This window comes from Mus musculus, chromosome 1 (assembly GCF_000001635.26).
Source record: "Mus musculus strain C57BL/6J chromosome 1, GRCm38.p6 C57BL/6J".
Classification (NCBI taxonomy): Eukaryota; Metazoa; Chordata; class Mammalia; order Rodentia; family Muridae; genus Mus; species Mus musculus.
Window position 1 is genome coordinate 165,832,099 of NC_000067.6, and position 17,806 is coordinate 165,849,904.

General features: G+C 47.3%; 1 protein-coding gene and 1 long non-coding RNA gene across 14 annotated transcripts in view; one reads left to right on the forward strand and one right to left on the reverse strand.

The window, feature by feature from the left end:
* Positions 1–17,806, forward strand: part of Cd247 (CD247 antigen) — a 91,202-nt gene that overhangs the window by 52,147 nt on the left and 21,249 nt on the right. The gene's annotated exons all lie outside the window — the stretch shown is intronic.
* Positions 480–17,028, reverse strand: Gm32999. Of its 6 annotated transcripts, XR_003948765.1 has the most exons (5): positions 16,793–17,028; positions 13,575–14,143; positions 11,636–11,774; positions 3,383–3,514; positions 480–2,572 (listed from the first exon to the last, which is right to left on the reverse strand). It is a non-coding gene; the product is annotated as a predicted gene, 32999 (long non-coding RNA). The 6 variants fall into 6 exon arrangements; XR_003948766.1 differs by having other exon boundaries at positions 480–3,514; positions 14,001–14,143; XR_003948762.1 differs by having other exon boundaries at positions 480–3,514.

A 17,806-nucleotide genomic window follows, 5' to 3' on the forward strand; every position in this document is an offset into this window, starting at 1 on the left:
TTGGGGAGATGGCGCGGTATGGTCCACCGTCTCAGCCACAGGCACTGGGCAAACATTCTGGAGTGTTCATCAGATCAAATGAACTCTGAGGATTACTTAGTCTAAGATCTTAGATTTTGGACATGGGTATTTGCCTTCATCTAGCCAACTTCTTTCGGGCCTAGTTCTCATGGGTAATATGCGTGTGCGCATGTGTGCACATGTGCATGAGGGTCCACATTGTTCTTGGTGTTAAAAAGCCATGTCAATATAACACAAATGATGGGGAAATGCAGATTCAATGTTTGAGAACTGCTTGTGAGTGTGTTAACTCTCTAACATTCACAATGACCACACTGGGAAGGAGAGTGCTAAGAGGCAGGTGTCTGAACCCCCCCACCCTCCACCCCACCCCCACCCCGAATTCTCCTTGATGAACCGCCTTAGCTGGATCTTGTATCCGAAGAATCAGATGAGTTTCCTTTTTTTTTTTTTTTTAAATTTGGGATCTTTTTTTATTTTTATACACATGACAAGATTTTACACCAATAGTCAGTTAAATAGTACAAATTTACATTCAGGAGGAATGTTTAAAAAAAATTCAACAACAACAACAAAAAAAAAAAAACACTTCTTCCTGTGACCCATAATCGCAACATTTTACAGTGCAGGGGAGAAGGAGGCTTGGGGCAGCATCCAAAACAAGTCCGTCTTCTGGTTGTGGTCATGAGCCTTGCAGGCGCTCAGTTCAGCTTGGCCACGTTTGCTTAAATGGACTCAGCCCCACAATTGAGTAAAGCTATCTCGTGGATTCCTTTTTGTCTTGGTTGTTGATTGTGGCTCCAAGGATTGAACCTAGAATCTTCCATGTGCCAGGGAAGCACCGTACCACTGAGCACACCACAGCCCCTCCATTTGTGAAGATCTATTTCAGGATCAGATCCCAGTTTTTCAGCTATACTCCCGTGTGCTGCGTAGCAGTTGCCTCTTCTTTAGGGTTGGAACCCAGGCCCTCCTTCCCTTATGAAGAAAGAGAGCACCTGCTTCATACTTTGGGGAGCAGGGGCTACTTGACTGTGGTTGAACTCTCACAGCTAGAGATTTTAATTACAATTTCAGAGAAGGCACAACTTAGTACGGACAGGGTGGAAAAGAAAAGTGAGTGTCCCTTGGCCTAAGCTTCCCTTATTGGGAGGAAGACACGGAGGTTAGTGAGACTTTGTTCTATGGGGCTGGACCAGGGTGGTGGGGCTCACTAGGAATCCAGAGTGCACTGACCGAGGCTGAGCTTGAGCCTGCCTGCCTAGGGCTCTTGGCTCCCGAGGAGGCTGGCTTTGAGGTCTGCACATTACACTGATAGATGGCTGCTCCGTGCCTGGGAGAGGTGTTTTGGCTCAATGTCAGGGCTCCCATCAGAGGAGCCTGAGCTCCAAGGGGTTTGAAAAATGGCTTAGATGAAAAAATGGACTCTGTTCAATAATAAATTATAATGATGGTTTGTATTTATAGGGCATCCTCATGACTGAGGGAGTTCTAAGTTCTTTATGGATATTAACCCACCCTTCCCGCAATAGAGAAAAGATAATTTTATCAATTCAATATCTTTTGAATCTCCTCTCTCTCCCTGCTCCTGCCGTAAGAGGATAGCTATTACAGCGATGTTTTCTTGTATTAATTTGGAGGCCATAAATCTTCCTTTCATTTTTTTTTTCTCTGCTGGAATTTTTTTTTCTTATTGGATATCACACAAGGAATTAAAAATGAACAGCAGTACCTAAAATGTGTGTGTATGTGCATTTATATGTCACCCTGCGTGTAGTATCTACATAAATATTTAATCTTTATGGGCTCGGGCTTCTCTCTCAGTTTTCATGAGCTGGAATTTATTATCTACTGAACCAAGGAGCTATTATTATTTGCTTTTGCACCTAAATGATTTAAAAGTCAATTATAAATTGGCTAAGGGAATTTGAGAGCCGCAGCATGTACTATGGCTCCTATACTTCGATTTGTCACCAAATGTCTAGAATGAGGAAGTGTCTACGGTGGGAAAGAGTCTAACAGAGAGCCACGCCGATATTAAACTGACCAGACAGTGGCCCCAGGTCACTGGAATATGAGCCACTCTGCTGGGTTTCATTTGGGTGAGTTAGGGAGCTGAGGAGGTGATGGTGGGGTTACACACTCAGACAAACAACTCTGACCCCAAAGCAGGACCCCAGGACAACCCAAAACAACCCCTCAAAAGCAGGCTAGCTCCAGGAAGAGCAGTGGGAGGGACCAGCTGGGACTGCCAGGTCTGAGCGATGCAACTCTCTCATAACAATTAGAGCCAGCATCAGCCTGCTTCCCAGTCCCCTGGGAAGACGTGTAAACACTGAATGCATTTTCTATTTATCTGAGCCGTGCAGGCTGGAAGGTGGTAATAACCATTACAACAGAATTATCTACTGAACGGAGACCGCCTCTATGGAATTCACGTCCTCCGACCGACCGCTCGAATCCTCTGGGAGGTTTTCGAGTAGCAAAGGAACAGGGCAGAAGGCCACCTGGAGCACTAGGAGGGTTTTAGGCTTTGTGTTTGTACGAAAGGCTGGAAAAAAAAAAGGAGTTGATGTTAACCTCGGAATTAGCCAGGAGCGAATGGTAAATCTTTGTTAACAAGCTCGGAGCCCTCAATAAATTTTTTAAAGTGAGAGTGCACAATGAGCGTTTGTAATAAATCCTCAGTCGCCTGTGGGTTCTGGTTTGGAGCTGAAAAGTACTTCTGGAACAAGAGCCGGCTTCTCGGATGCCTTTGCACGTTTACCGACTAATCAAAGTGTCCAGCGGTTTGGCTTGTGTGGCGGTTATTACCAATCTAACACTGTGAGAACTGAAATGGCTACAAAGCATATCTTATACACACATGCACACATGTACGTGTGTGCATACATGTGTGTGTGTTGTTTACTTATATATTTGAGTCTGTGTATATGGATCTGCGTACATATCCACAAACACTTGCAAGCACATCCGTATGTGCTTTCCCTTGTCAATGTAACTGGATTTATTTTTTTTTTCCTTGAAATGTTTTGATCATGTTGTCCCTTCTCCTCCCCCAACTCCTCCTGGACGCCCCCACCTCCCAACCTACCCACCTTTATCTTCTTTTCTCTCTCCTTCTCTCTTTCAGAAACAATACAATATAATACAATACAAAATAAAAGCCAAGCCCACCATAACACAGATCAAAAGAAATAAGCAAAAGTCCAATAAGACAAAAAAAAATGCCAAGATGAAACAACAAGTTTACAGATAAAACAAAACATGGAGTTAGTTTCATGTTGGCCAACTAGGCATGAGGTCTGCTCAGGAGTGTAGTGGCACGCCACTGTAGCCAGCAGGTATCAATTGCACATACCTTCTTGATTAAGCGTGGGACCCCTGGTCTACTTCTCTCTCATTGTTGGGACCCCCTCTGGTTTGAACCTGTGCAGGTCTTGGGTACACTGTCACAGTCTCTGAATTCATCTGTGCATCAGTCCTGTTATGTCTAGAGGACAATAATGAAACTAGGTTAAACCTTATATTCTATATTTGGAAGGCTCCTAAAATTTTAAAAATGGACACAGAAGAGCCATATATCAAAATGGTAATTTCTTTGACAAAATTGGTTCCAAATTCTAATACTGGAGAAAAAAACAACAAACAAAAAAACCAAACCAATCAAACAAACAAACAAAAAGCACCTGGTCGTGGTGGTGCACACCTTTAGTACCAGCTCTCTGGAGGCAGAGGCAGGCAGATCTCTGAGTTCAAGGCCAGCCTAGACTACACAATGAGTTCCAGGACCTCGAAAACTACACAGAGAAACCCTGTCTCAAAAAACAAAGAAACATACACACACACAGAGTTAAGCCAGAGCAACGAGTACTTGCTGTGTGCAAGCTTGCCAGACAGAGTTCCATCCCCAGACCGACATAATGGTGGGCGCAGAGAATGAATTCCACAAGGTTGTCCTCTGTGCTCCATGCTTGGAGCACAGGATGCATGGCATGCATGCCCCAACACATCACACACAGTTTCAAACAAAACAAAGTAGAACATAGAAATGGAATTAAAACTCAAACCTATCTAGTACCTGGGGTTGATCTAAAGGAAGCTGATTGCTCCCTAAAGTGGGCCACAGTTAACTCTGGCTGGTAGAAAAGCGCTCTTGGGGGAGGCACCGGCTTCAGGTAACTTGCTTGGTTTCTGGTCTCCTAAGTCCCTGGTTGGTAACCGGAATGAGATCTATGCTGGGCCGCAAACGCCAAACCTGCAACCCCAACCCCCGATGAAGTTAATTAAGTCTGAGTCTTGGTCTCCACAGCAAGTTGATGCCAGAATAAATCCAGTGTGTTGTCAGCAGGCTGAGCCAGGAGCACAGAGCTACAGAAAGGAATTTCTATGCAATAAATATCACTTAAATTCCTCTCAAAGTTGGAGCTGGTGTCAAAGTCCAAAAAAGCAATATTCCCTGGCAACTGCTGGCAGAAGTGTGCGTGTGTATCTGGCCATGTATCATCTCAGCACTCGAATTAGCGGAGGAGAGAGATAGTGAGTTAATATCGCCCAGCTGGCTGCTCAGAGAATGGCTGTAACTGGAGCCAGAGAAATTCCAAGAGGGCACGGCCAGTCATCAATGACCTCCAAACGACTAGATGCTCAGAATTTCCTGGCAGCCTGGGCTAGATAAATAACTCCAGCTGCTCTGCAATAAATGGGTTCCCCCAAATGTCTCAGGGAAGCCAGTTCTTTCTCTTGCTGGTTATTGAGCCTAAGAAATACTAGAGGTGAAGGAAAGAGAGTGGGGACACCTCTGAGCCATCACTATCCACTTCATCTGTGGTTTGTTTCTAAGGGGACAGCCACCTGAGGTGGGCTGTCGTGGTGAGGCACGTGTGGGTCTTGTAGACATCTCATTCTGCTCTCAGACAGACAGGTCTTCGGAAGGAAAAAGGTGGGGAGGAAGGAAATGTGGGGATGAAGAGCTTGAGAGCGAGAGAAAGAGAAGAAGAGAGAGTAGAGTTAATAAAAAGAGACCAAAGATGGCAGGTGAGGAGGGATGGGCATGGTCTGTGTCACAGAACACACTGTGTATAAACACTGGAATCTTTCCGGTAAATGTCCTATCCCTCTCCCATCTCGTTTTTATTTCATTTTATTATTAGAAATTTTGCCTCTGAAACAAAGGCGATGGAGGTTTTGCATCCTTGCTGTCACCCTCTGGTCCCAGGTGTCCCCTAGCAAGAATGAGCTCAGGCAAACCTCCTCTCTCCTCCTTTTATTCAATCTGCTTGCTCAGCTTTTTTGCTCTCAGAAAAGCAGTGGGAGTAGAGAAAGAGAAAAATGGCTTTGGGGATTTGAGAGTCTGCACCCTTATCCAAGGCAGGGGACAGCTAGCCCCATGGCCAAAGAGCTGCATCTGTTGCAGAAGGGTCCTCCTGGGCTGTCTGAGCCTCTCTGGGGAAAGCAGCCTTACGGTCAGAGTACAACTGAATTTGTCCTCCCCTGGAGAGGAGCAAGGCTTTGCAGAGCCCATGTACAGCGGGGAGGTGGCCTCCGCATTTGGAGCAAAGTGTTTGTAAAAAGCCTGCCAGAAACGCAGGCTGCGGAGATAAACAAGCTCCCTCAAAGACAACCCCAACCACAGCTTAGCATTCAGCCAACAACATGGCAATCCCCGGGGTGACTGTAGTTCAAGGGGAGTGACATCTGCTTGGGGAAAATTATAAACTTGTTATTTCCATTTATAAATCAGGCTCCTCCCGGGAAAGGACCTTGAAAACAGCTTGTATTATCATCGCCCACTGAAAAGACAATTGCTACTGGCCACAGATGGCACATCTGCAGAAATACTGTGTCTGAAGCTCTTAGGATTGAAGGCATGTGTCTTATTAGCCAGCACTGGAATTGCTGGAGGTGTTTTTGTTTTCTCAAGTAATGAGAAAGCCATCTCCAGGAGTGTAAGCTTCTCGTGTCAGCAAACAAAAGTGTTAAAAACAAATGGCTGGCTGTGGTGACTCCCACTCGTGATCCCAGGCAAGAGGATACAGTAGTTCAAAGCCAGTCTGAGCTACTGAGTGAAGTCTTGTCTCAAAACAAACCAGCCAAATAAAAAGTCCCTTTTTTCAGTATTTTTGGCCCTCCTCCTGTAAATGCATAGAGGCCCAGTACTCACAGAAAAGGGCAAATTTGTTAGCTAATGAAGCACTGGTTTTAATCAAGCAGTAAGAGGTTATTTCTATTAATCTAATAGATTCAGGGGATAACCTTATGTAGATTTGGATCCAACTCTAAATAGTTATTTATTGTACATCTACGGGTATTTTGCCAGCATGCATGTCTGTGTATCACATACAAAAAAGGACCCAAGGCAGCCAGAAGTAGGTGTTGGGAGCCCCTGTGAACTGGAGTAACAAAACAAAGGGCTGTGAGCCACAATGTGGGTGCCAGACTTGAACCTGGGTCCTCTGCAAGAACAGTCAGTGCTCGTAACTGCTGAGCAATCTATCTCCCTATTCGGTTGTTTTGATGAGGTCTGTTTTTTTTTTTTTTTTTTTTTTTTTTTAATAAAAACTGCTAAAAGTTCCATTTCGATCTCTAAAATAATGGCTCATTGAATTTCACATTCAACTAATAAATAAGCACAAATCAGTTCAGGTTCCAAGTAATTAGGACCAAGAAAAATGAGAAACAAGTCATAAACTCAGATACAGTTGACTAACTCATCTAATGCTCCTTTAGTTTTTACAAATGTGTGAATATGCATTATCTTCCATCTCCCCATTTCCTTTTTGTTCCTTTTTTTTTTTTCTTTTTTATAGACGACTTTCCGAGGTCCCTGGTACTCTATATGAAGGGCTTTGGACATTTGAAGTCAGATTGGAGGCAGGAATGAGGGAGAGTAATTGGGAGCTGTGTGGGGTTTTTGTTTGCTTGGTTGCTTGGTTGGTTGGTTTTTTTGGAACAGGGTTTCTCTATGTAGCAATGTTGGCTGTCCTGGAACTCCATCAGGCTGGCCTTGAATTCAGAGATTTGCCTACTTGTGCCTCTGAGAGCTGGGGTTACCACGCCCGCCTGGTATGTTCATTTTAAAGGGCAGTGAATGTGACTGTGGGCTTCTGCATTTGTTGCCTCCATCTGATTGGGGAGTCAGAAAGCTTTGCCAACCCCAAATCCCTGCAGACCCGATGGCAATCTACTTGCAGCAGATCAAGTAGTATGACCTTCTAGGCCAAACAGCCAAATGGACCGCATGTAACATTTGTCAAGATGGCCCATGGCCATCTGTCCCCCAGGAAGCTGATCACTCAAAAGGATTGGTTCCCCCATCCTCATGGTCAGGGCTGCCAGGTGGCAAGATGTCCAAGGCTATCAGAGGGGATTAGTTGTATCACTTCTGGCAGTGACCATTTTGTCGAATGGAATTAAAGAAGCAAGAGTAGATGAAAGAGGAAAAAATACGATTGGGGAGGGGGGGGAAACACAGAGAGGAGACAACAGGGAGAAAAATCTGGAGGGAAAAAGCAGGTAGGCCTGAAGACACGATGGCCCAGGAGAGGAAAGGAGGTGAACACGGAAACATACCAGCCCTGCAGGAAGGGAAGGCAGACCTTTACAGAAGTTGGGAATCAGTTTGGCCTCTTCTTTGCTGGTCCATTCTTCTGACATCATAGGCAGAACCTAGGTCAGGGAAGCAGCGCCAAGGACACTAGAGCAAAGACTGTATCCCCAAGCAGGAGCTGACATGTCTACCAGGGGCTGACATGTCTACCAGCAGGGGCTCAAAGACAAGGAAGGGGCTGATTCCCAAGCTGGGACTGCCCGGCTGGGCCCAGGCTGTTTGAGGAGGAGTTCGCAATGCTGACTGGGGATTTCAGAACAGCCATAAACTGGACTTAGACCTTGTCCTGGGAAGTAAAAAGAGAACGTCAAGATCTGAGGGAGTAAGACACATCAGCCTCTGCACCATCAGCCTCTCCACCATCAGCTTCTGCACCATCATCAGCCTCTGCACCATCAGCCTCTGCACCATCATCAGCCTCTGCACCATCAGCCTCTGCAGCCACTTGGGCATGAGGAGAACCCTGTGGCCAGAGGACCTGGGGTCTGTCTGTGTACGTTAGGTATTTGACCAGCTTGGCTGACCTCCAAGACCCTTGTAACTTTACCCTCCTAATTTTTCAGCTTCCTGCATTCATGGGTGAATTGGTCAGAACCAACCTTTCACTTCAGCATCCCATCAGCAGTCCTTTTTGCTGCAGCCCGCCGTGAGTGTGTGTGTGTGTGTGTGTGTGTGTGTGTGTGTGAATGTACTGTAATTTAAGTAGTCAAAGACCTAATGTTAACTGAGAATTGATAGAGCTGGAGGTTAGTGGAGGAAGGTCTGATTAGTGAGAGGTGTAAAGTGACTTTTTTTCTCTCATTTCAAAATTATGTATTTGTATGCACTGTAGAAGCTGGGTAATAAGAGACGGCAAAGAACAACCAGATAACCCATATTTTCACGAGCCAGAGCTGAAAGCACCGTTAGTGTTTGAGGGATTTTGTTTTGTTTTGTTTTTCCGTAGAAAATGTTACATAGATTTGGACTCGGCAGAAATAGCTCTAAGATGCAGCCCATGGCTCTCATGGGTCTCTGGCCATCCTGGTGAGATGTCCTGGAGACGTCCTGGACTCTCCAAGAGCACCCCAGGTTGATCAGTGTGGCTTGCCCTAGGCTGGCCAACCTACCCTGAGCCAGGCTGGGTGTGGCGGCCAGCAGGGTGCCCTCCATCTCAGGGACAGAGCAGCCACAAAGGTCCGCCCACCACCTCCCCTACCCGCAAGCAATCCGCTCCCTGTGAGTCCTCATCGTGGCGGCTGCAGGCGCGGAGGGCTTTGCGGGCCTTTGATCCACGCGAAGTACGTCACAGGCGGGTGCTAGCCGGGCGTGGGCTGGGCACCCGAGGGTTGCCAGACTGACAAACACACCTCCAGGAAAGGATTGAGAAGTCGCGCGGCTCGGACAGCCTCACTCACCCTAGCATCCCCAGGCTGGGAAATGCGAGTGCTTTGTGCCCCAGCAAAGCGGCCCGGCCTTCTGAAGTCAGAAAAAAGTCACCGCAGGCGGCAGGACTAAGGGAAAAACTGGGTCTCTTTTCTACACCGTGCTGTGCACCGGGCATATTTTTCTGAAGCTGCATTTCTCTTCGTCTTGTCAAACGTTTTTGGGAAGTCCGGGCACAGAGAGCTGATAGCACAGGAAGGATGGGAGTCGTCGCAATGGGCTCAGCCCCAAAGCAAGGATACAGGTATAAAGCACAGGAGGTCTCACACTACTATGGCCCCCCACAGCACACTGGCTCTTAGTGACAGAAAGTAAATAAAAGGTCTCCGACCTTGCAGAGTTCTCAGGGGTTTGTTGTTGTTGTGTTGTGTTTTGTTTTGTTTTGTTTTGTTTAAAAAACAAGGGAGCCTTCTCTTCAAATCATTAGTGAAAAATGGGCCCGGAACAGCAGAGTGTCAGAAAAAATTTAAAAATGTGACCAAACTTATTTTTAAAATGGAGCTTGGCACACAAGAGGTTTTGGGCTCATTGCTTTAGCACGGAAAATCGACGAACAGAACACTAGCTACATTTGGAATAACAGGCCCCATAGGTCTTCCTTAACCCTCCAGACACCTTCTCAGACCCTCTAACCTTAAAACGATGGACACAATTGTTACTATGGAACAACCAAACTAAACCAACCAACCAACCAAACAAACAAACAAACAAAACCTAAAAATTACAGGCCTTTCATAAGAAATGGACATATAATGGAGGATATATATACATATATATATATATGGATACATATGTGTATATATGTATATATATATATATATATACCTGTTTTGATACGATCACCAATTCTATCCATTTCTACAGTTTAAATTTGAATATCTTATTTGAAAGTAATCTTGTATATTTTGTTTTGAGTCAGGCCAGACTCAACTGCAGGACGCCAGTATTCTTCCTGCCTCTGCTCCTGAGTTGCTGGGTCTGCAGGTGCACAGCGGCCAGCCAGCTAAACTGTTATCCTGTTTAACAGTAAATTTACCCCCAGGACTTCTGACTTCTAGGTCACCCTGTAGAATAGAAACAGATCCCCACTAAAACCCATCCTGCTTGAACACAGCACAGCAATGCGTCGAGAGCGGGTGACGTTTGTGCTGAATATTGAAAGATGAGGGTTTTGGCAAGCTAAGAACGGTTGGCTGATCTTCCCTGGAAGGCTGGCAGCTCCTTCCAGATGAACTCTGGGGTTGCTTTTTTGATTAACCATCAGAAGGATGCTGCCCCAACAGGACCTGGGCCTGTGTCAAAAGCAGGGCAGAGGCATGATCACAGCCTGGGTCTGACCTGGGAAAACAGGACCGGTCAATCTTCCTTAGGACTAGAACGGACAAGCTCAGAGTGTCAAGCCCCTGACAAAGCCTGCAACTCCTGGATCAAAGCGGAAAGTGAAGGGCAGTTTGGGAATCTGACACTCTGTAACCACAAGCAATCGTAAGCAATTTTTCTCCTGATGATTAGCTTTGAACCTGGGATCCCAGAGCTGGACCCAACAGGAGTGAACCAGAGAAGTTACTAGGTTAACAACTTATTTAGGAGTAAAAAAAAAAAACAGGGGGAAATAACTTTACAAAGGTCACACACTTTGAGTGTTAGCTTTGGCCAAAGCTCCCACATGGTGGTGGTGGTGGGGGTGTAGAGGTGGAGTGGGGTGGGAGTGGGAGGGACAGGTTTGCTCTTCTCACACAATGGCTCTTTGAAATGTAAGCCACAAGGTTCCTTTATTTTATAGCACTAATGACCTTTAGCCAATCAATCAGTCTCCTAATTATCTAAGCAATTATGTTATTCATGAGGTGGGGGGAGGGGCTGCCTAAAACCTGGCTTCCCACCAGGTAGAGAGGAAAGAATTAACAACGGGGTTTGTCCTGGGCAACATGGAGTTTGTTGAGCAGTGTAGAATACCTGGTTCTTTGCACTGAGAATAGAACATGGATACTTTTGAGGTTGGTGTAGGCTGGAGTTTCTGGGGGAGGGATCCTCAGTGGAACTGGAAAGCTGAGAAAGGCTGTAAAAGCTTGGGGTTTGGTGGACACAGGCAGGATCTGTGGAGAGCACTAGGGCCAGCACTCAAGAGCTCCTGCCTTCACCACAAAGCAGGGCCTTTCCTGGGTTGTTAGATACCTTGGGGTTTGCTCTCAGTCCTTAAATCAGCTGGGTCTAGGCAGGGGGAAAGATTCCAGCTTCATTCTGGCAGCGGCAGTTTTTTTTAAAATTTATTTAAAAAAATTTTTTTTTCATTCTTTTTGTCTTCGCTGTCATTCTAGTCTGCAGGGGCCTTAGGGTTGTTCTCTGTGACAAAGTAACTGAAAAGGAAGACGAATATGCCACAGCTTGCATGGTTTCCTAACTTATTTCCACCCTAACACCCTCTTCACTCCCCCGCCCCCACCCCTCACCTCCCCCACTCCCTCACCCCCTCCACTCCTGCCTCAAGCAATCTGTTGAGTTTCTAAATTGTCCAGAGTGGCTTATGGCTTCGAACCAAGAACAAGGACACCCACAGGGTTAATAGATCATGACACTCACTTCTGCCCCTAAGCAGGCTGGCATCTTGCACCTGTTTCAGAATCCCCCAAGACACAGGTGGGTGGGGTGTCTCCCAGGGTAGTCACTAGCAACCTCCCAGCTGGTCCTCAGAGAGTGGCATCATGGGAGGAAAGTGAGGCTGGAAAGAGAACAGAACATTCTAGAACCTTCTTTGTGTGTTTCATAAAGGTACGCACTACAGTGTCCACACTGACAAGACAGAATGTGACACCCTTACAATGCCAAAGCCATGGTTCTCTTGAGTTTATCCAACAAAGGGCGAGAGTGTGGCTCTAATTCCGGTTGAGGCTGCCGTCCCTGGGAAAGTTGTATGTCGGCAAACGCTGGGGTTGTGTGGATATATTTATATTTATAGACATTTCCAGATAGTCCACCTCAGAAGGCTGTGCTTCCCAAAGAATATTAGCCATGACAACACGAGGAACCAGTTTTGAATACTCCACCTTTGGAGGCACAAATGGTTCCAATGCAAGACCCAAACCAAGACTTTACAACCCTTTAGCTGACTTGGTGGGCTCTGCTCAAAGGCAAACAGAGTACCTCCATACCCCTGGAGCTAGCTCATCCACTCTATTGTTTTTGTTGTTGTTAATTATGTATATCTGTAGTTTTTCTTGAGCACATTCTCACGAGAGCTGATGAGCTCAGCTCACTAATTCCAGCCTAGGCCAATAACGGGATAACCACTGACTCTTCAGCAGCGCCTACCTCCTCATTCCTGCCGCGAATGGGAGGCCACACAACCCTGGGCATATCACATTCCAGTTTATTCTCCCAATAAGCCACACCGGAATGTCCCACGTAATAAAATCGGTGACTCTCCACCTGCTGGATATGTGAGCCAGGAAAGCCCCAGAGCTCAGAGCTGACGGGGCTTCGCGAAACGAAAGCCCTTCATTCTGAGAGTGTTAGTTTTGACGACATTTGGAGTCCCCCTGTGCGAGAATAGAGAGCCTTTCTCCCCCCCCCCATCCCCCGCTCCGCCCCCTCCCGCTCTCTCAGGGAGGGAAGTGGAGGGTGCTTTGGGGCGGGGACCAGCCCTCCACCTACCAGTTTCAGCCCACACAGCCTTGAGCTTAGAAACCGGCCCCTGGTCCCCGCCCGTGCCACCATGGACAGGCGTGCGTGTGGCCACAGTCCCCAACCCAGACAGGGGACTAGCCCTTTCCTTGACTTTCAGAGGGGAGACACCTGGACAGCCGCTCCCCGATGTCAGAAAGCAGCCCCTCCCCAGCTGCCCCCCCCCCCCCCAGTGCTCCCGGGCTGGAGGCTCTGCGAAAGGTCCGGGGGCGGTGCGGTTCCGGGGAAAGGGACCACAAGTGGGGGCGGCCGCGGCTGAGTGTGAGCGGTTCAGATGGGAGATCACTGGCGATAACCCGGCCCGGGATGGCGACGCTCGACAGGAAACCTCGAGCAAGCAGGGAGCCAGCTGCGGGCCAAGGAGGAGGGGTGACTTTCGGTAACCGCACAGCAGCCGGCGGGACAGCAGCGGAGTGTAGGGCAGCGCCCCCCCCCCCCATGTCCCTGCTCACTGATCTTCACTTTTGACTATGCACTCCTGCACGATAGGGCTCTAAGAGGTGTTGGGGAAAAAAAAGCCCAGCAGCAACTAGTTTCAAATGTGTCCGCTGGGCGCACCCAGGTTTCACCGCAGGAGGTTCCGGGGTAGTTGGTGAATGGACCCCTCTTTACAGCCTAAAATCGCTCTAAAATCAGAATGGCAGGCTATCTCCCAGCCTCCAGTCTGGGCAAGGCAGGGTGACACAACCACAGCGTGATTCATCAGTACTTTGCGCTGCCAACGAAGGAAAAGAGCCTGCAGTGTGAGGGGGTCCCCGCGTGACAGCCTCTGTCCCCCACTGACAGCCCCGCCCCTGGGAGCTGCCAGAGGCAGGAAGGCAAGCTAAGGCATAGAAACCTGGTTTTAGCTCCGGCTCTGGGTGCTGTAAAACCTCTCCGCATCCAGTGTCCTGAACAACCGGGCCACCAAGATCAGCTCCAGGAAGAGGTTGACCAGACGAAGCCTTCCTGGTTCCCTTGGCTCCATTGGACTTCTTTGGGTAACCTAAGCAGTCTGTGGCCCAGAAACCCGGGAAGAACCCAGGAAACACCCCATTCCGGCTAAGGGTGGGACCCGCTGAAGGGACTCTTGGATTTGAAGGACTGCTTCACATCTCACCTGCCTGGCCCTGCTGTTGCTTTAAGTGTGTATTGGGGGCTTGTACAGTGAACACGGCTCATGTCTACAGCATTGGATCACAGAAACAGTGGCCGGCAATCATCGTTTCTATGTGCACTAGAAATGTACATAGTAAAAATCTGTGTGTGAAATATGCATGCGTACCTGGTCTTGTGTGTGCCGTGCCAGAGGTCAGAGGTCCATGTCTGCAACGCTTCACCGTTTTAAGGCATCCATCTTCACGTAGCCTAGAGTCACTGATGTGGCTCCGGAGCTCCTGGGGTCCTTCTGCTTCCTGCTTCTCCACCCTACCACCAGGATTACAAATGCAGGCTACTGACAGGGCGTTTATGGCAAGGCTGGGGAATCTGACCTCAAGTCCGCAGGCTTGAACAGTAAATCCTTTCCCTGCTGAGCCATCTCCCCAATGAACCCTGGTGTCCTAGTGTTCTATTTTATTTATTTATTTTTTGAGTCTCAGGATATATGTATTTTAACTTCATTCTTCTATATTTGGGGGGTAGAGGCAGTGCTGGTGGCTAAACACAGGGCCCTGACCACACTAGGAAAGCACTCTCTACTATGTCCCAGCTCCATCTTTAGTGTGTCAGAGTGTCAAGAATACCCACAATGCCACACAACCATTGCTACTATTTATTTCCACCATTTTCGTCATCCCGAGCAAAGCTGCATCTAGATACACTTTAATGCACACATATACCTATGTAGCCTATATGTTTCTAATTTTTATATAAATTAGTTTGTATAGTAACTCTAGAGTGTACAGGGCTGCTCTTTTTAACCAAATTTTCTCAGAGATCTTTCTAGCACAGTCAGAGGGAGTTCTCTATTGTCAGTGAGAGGTGGGTTTTTTCCCTCTCCTCAGACAGGGTTTCTTGTAGCCCAGGCTGGCCTGGAATTTCACATCCTTTGGTCCCTAGCTTCTCAGTGAGGGGATTACATGTACTGTATATTGAACTCAGGGTTCTGTGAATGCCTGGCAATCAGTCTGCCCCCTGAGCTACACCCCAGGCTCTTGTAGGCATATACAACTACTATAGAAAGACATTGTAATTTTTCACTCCTGGTAAGTAGACATTTCTGTTATCTTCATGTTTTTTTTCCTTCTTCTGAGGGTAATGATGCAACGGTCATTTCTGTGTACACATCTCTGCACACCAAGGTTTTCTATGAAACAAGAGCTCAGAGAAATGGCAAATCCTGTTTAGCATTTTGACGGGGGCCATGATTTGAGAGGATTTCTTTTAAGTTGAGCTAATGTGCAGTGAGGAAAAGAGCAGAGACCTGAGTAGGCTGGCCTCGCTCTCAGGCTCTGCCTGCCACCCGTGTGCAGTGGGACCCCAGGTCAGTCACTTTACCTCCCAACCCCCAACCTTCCGTCTCTTTATTTGCAAAAGTGGAGCAAATCAGAGCTTCCCAGTTTACCTCAGTCCATTGTTACCACTAAATGAAATACAACTCTAAAAGCATTTCTAGATTCAAAGTGTGGAGGGAGCCAGTGTTTAGCAGGACCATGGCTGTGACAGTCAGCAGCTATATGCCAAAGCTAGCATCAAGAAGAAGGGATGGGTCTCCTCTCCGTACCTGTTGATGTATGCAGATATGTAAATATACACAACACCCTTGTATATTGTCCTTTGTATATGCATTGCTGACTTTTTTTGTATGTTTGTTGACATTGAGTCTTTTTCTATGTAGCCCTGGATAGCCTGAAGCTCCATATGTAGACCAGGCTGGCTTCAAACTCAGAGACCTTTCTGCCCCTGCTTCTACTGTGAGGGATGCCCCACCCAACCCTACAATGCATTGTTTTTTTTACAAGATCTTTATATATTCCACCCGTAGCACAGCGAAGGAGAACAAGGAGACCATTAAAAACAGTATTTAGGGGCTGGCCCAGCCAAGAAAGGCACCGGCTCTCCAACTTGATGACCTGAGTTCAATCCCTCCAACCCACATGGTGGAACTCGAGAACCAACTCAGGCAAGTCGCTGTCTGACCTACGTGTGTGCACTCATACACATATGCACACACACAAACATGCATAAGCAGATGCAAAAATCGTTTAAGAGATGCACTAAAACTATGAAGTAGCCCCAAATATAAAGCATGGTTCCGTAAAACAACATTAACTATTACAACATTTGAGAAGCTATAGCACAGACTGAAGAAAAGCACAGCTTTTGTTTTGTTTTGTTTTGCTTGGTTTTTTTCCCCCCTCAGGAAAAAATGTTTTGATTCAGGGTTATCGTAAGTGATAAATAGCAGACTTGTTGGAAGGCAAGCTGTTATTATACTTCTAAGTGACCGTGTTTCAACATGACATTATGAGAGATTTTGATAGTTTTTCTTACCTTTCTGCACTTTTATAATGAGTTCATTTTACTTGAAAATAGGAAAAAAAACACAATAACAGAAAAATGTAAAAACATTGTGCAAACCACAACTTTAATGGAAATAAACAGAAAGGGAAAAATCGCTGCCCACGATCACTCTAAATCTAAGAAATAAAACAGCCCCTTTCTCTGCTTGGGATCTTTGTTACGGGGATGTGCGGTTTGTAGGTGGCAGTGACCAGGTTGGAAGCATCATAACAGAACAGGAATACGTGCATACAGACGCTGTTGGAGGGTGAGGGGCCTGGGGCAACTTACAGCGGGGAGTGACATGTGGCACTTGTAAATTGTGGAGCGTTGCCTTGAAAGTCAGGGCCATCAGAGTAAATCAAGGAAAAGCTAGGCACTAAGGATGCTGGCCAGTGTATGTCCTGACCTTGCAGTATCTGTGTATCTCCACCTCTCAGCCTCAAACAACTCTCTGAAGACCAGCAAGAAAGACCCCTAAGAGTAGAACTGAGTGGCATTTAAGAGCCTCTCAGAGATTCAGTTTCCCCAGTTGTAGAGTAAGAGTCATGGTGAAGTCTGCATAAAACTCACCTCTGGTTCTAGGCACAGAAGGAACCCCAGCTAGTGGGCTGTCACAGATATGTCATGTGTCTAGCTTGCATCCTTCTTGCTGCAATGAAGGCTAAAGGCAGCAACCCCTGATGGAAAAGCCTGTGTGCCCCCATGCTGTGGTCAGTGGACTGGCACCAGGTCCGGCTCTGCCCTCCACAGTCACCCCCACCGCTGCTGCTGCCACTGCCTTCCTGAGAACACGTGATTTCCTGTTTTCTAAATTCTTAACCTACAATGTCATCTGTCAGTTGAGTCTGAGGTGGGGGTGGGGGGTGGACGTCAGCAAGACCCAGGGTCCCAAGCTGGGGCTCCAAACAGAGGAAGCTAAGGGGCTGAGAAGGTGGCTGCTCCTACCTAGATGAGCCATATGGTCACCACAGATGGCATTGAGTCCTTTGTACTGAGTGTGCATGGGGTCTAAAGGATCATAGAGTGGGGTGAGAGGTAGGGGTATTAGGGGTGGCTAGGTTGGTTTCATGGTCACATGGCCTTGGCCTCAAATTGGCTCCCCTTCAAGCATTTGGCCTATAAACTAGACATTCAAAGACTGAGAAAGAGAGCTCTCCACCAGGGGTTGGGTGGGTGGAGCGCTTCTCACCCCAACAGTATGCAAGCAAAGGCTGGAAGGCTGGTCAGAGAAGTCTTTATGAAGGCCTGGGGCTATTCAGATGAAAGGAGTCCCCTAGGCACTGGGACAAAGTGGAGCAGAAGGAACTTGGCTCCAGGGGCACTCAGGGACTTTCCAGCTCAGTGACCTTTGGGAGCCCTGTTCTTATCTGCGAAAACACAATTATCAACGAACCTGGTGGAATTGTAAACAATTGCACTGAGCGTTAAACCAGACTGTGCAAGGAGAACGAGTTTTCTAAACTGTATGCAGAACAGCACCGATGGGAGTCTTATTGTGGTTTGTGAAGCCAGGAGCCTTCAGAATGCCCGCTGCCCCTCTACGATGAGCGTCTTCTATAGTCAGGCCCTCCGTACCTATTGGTG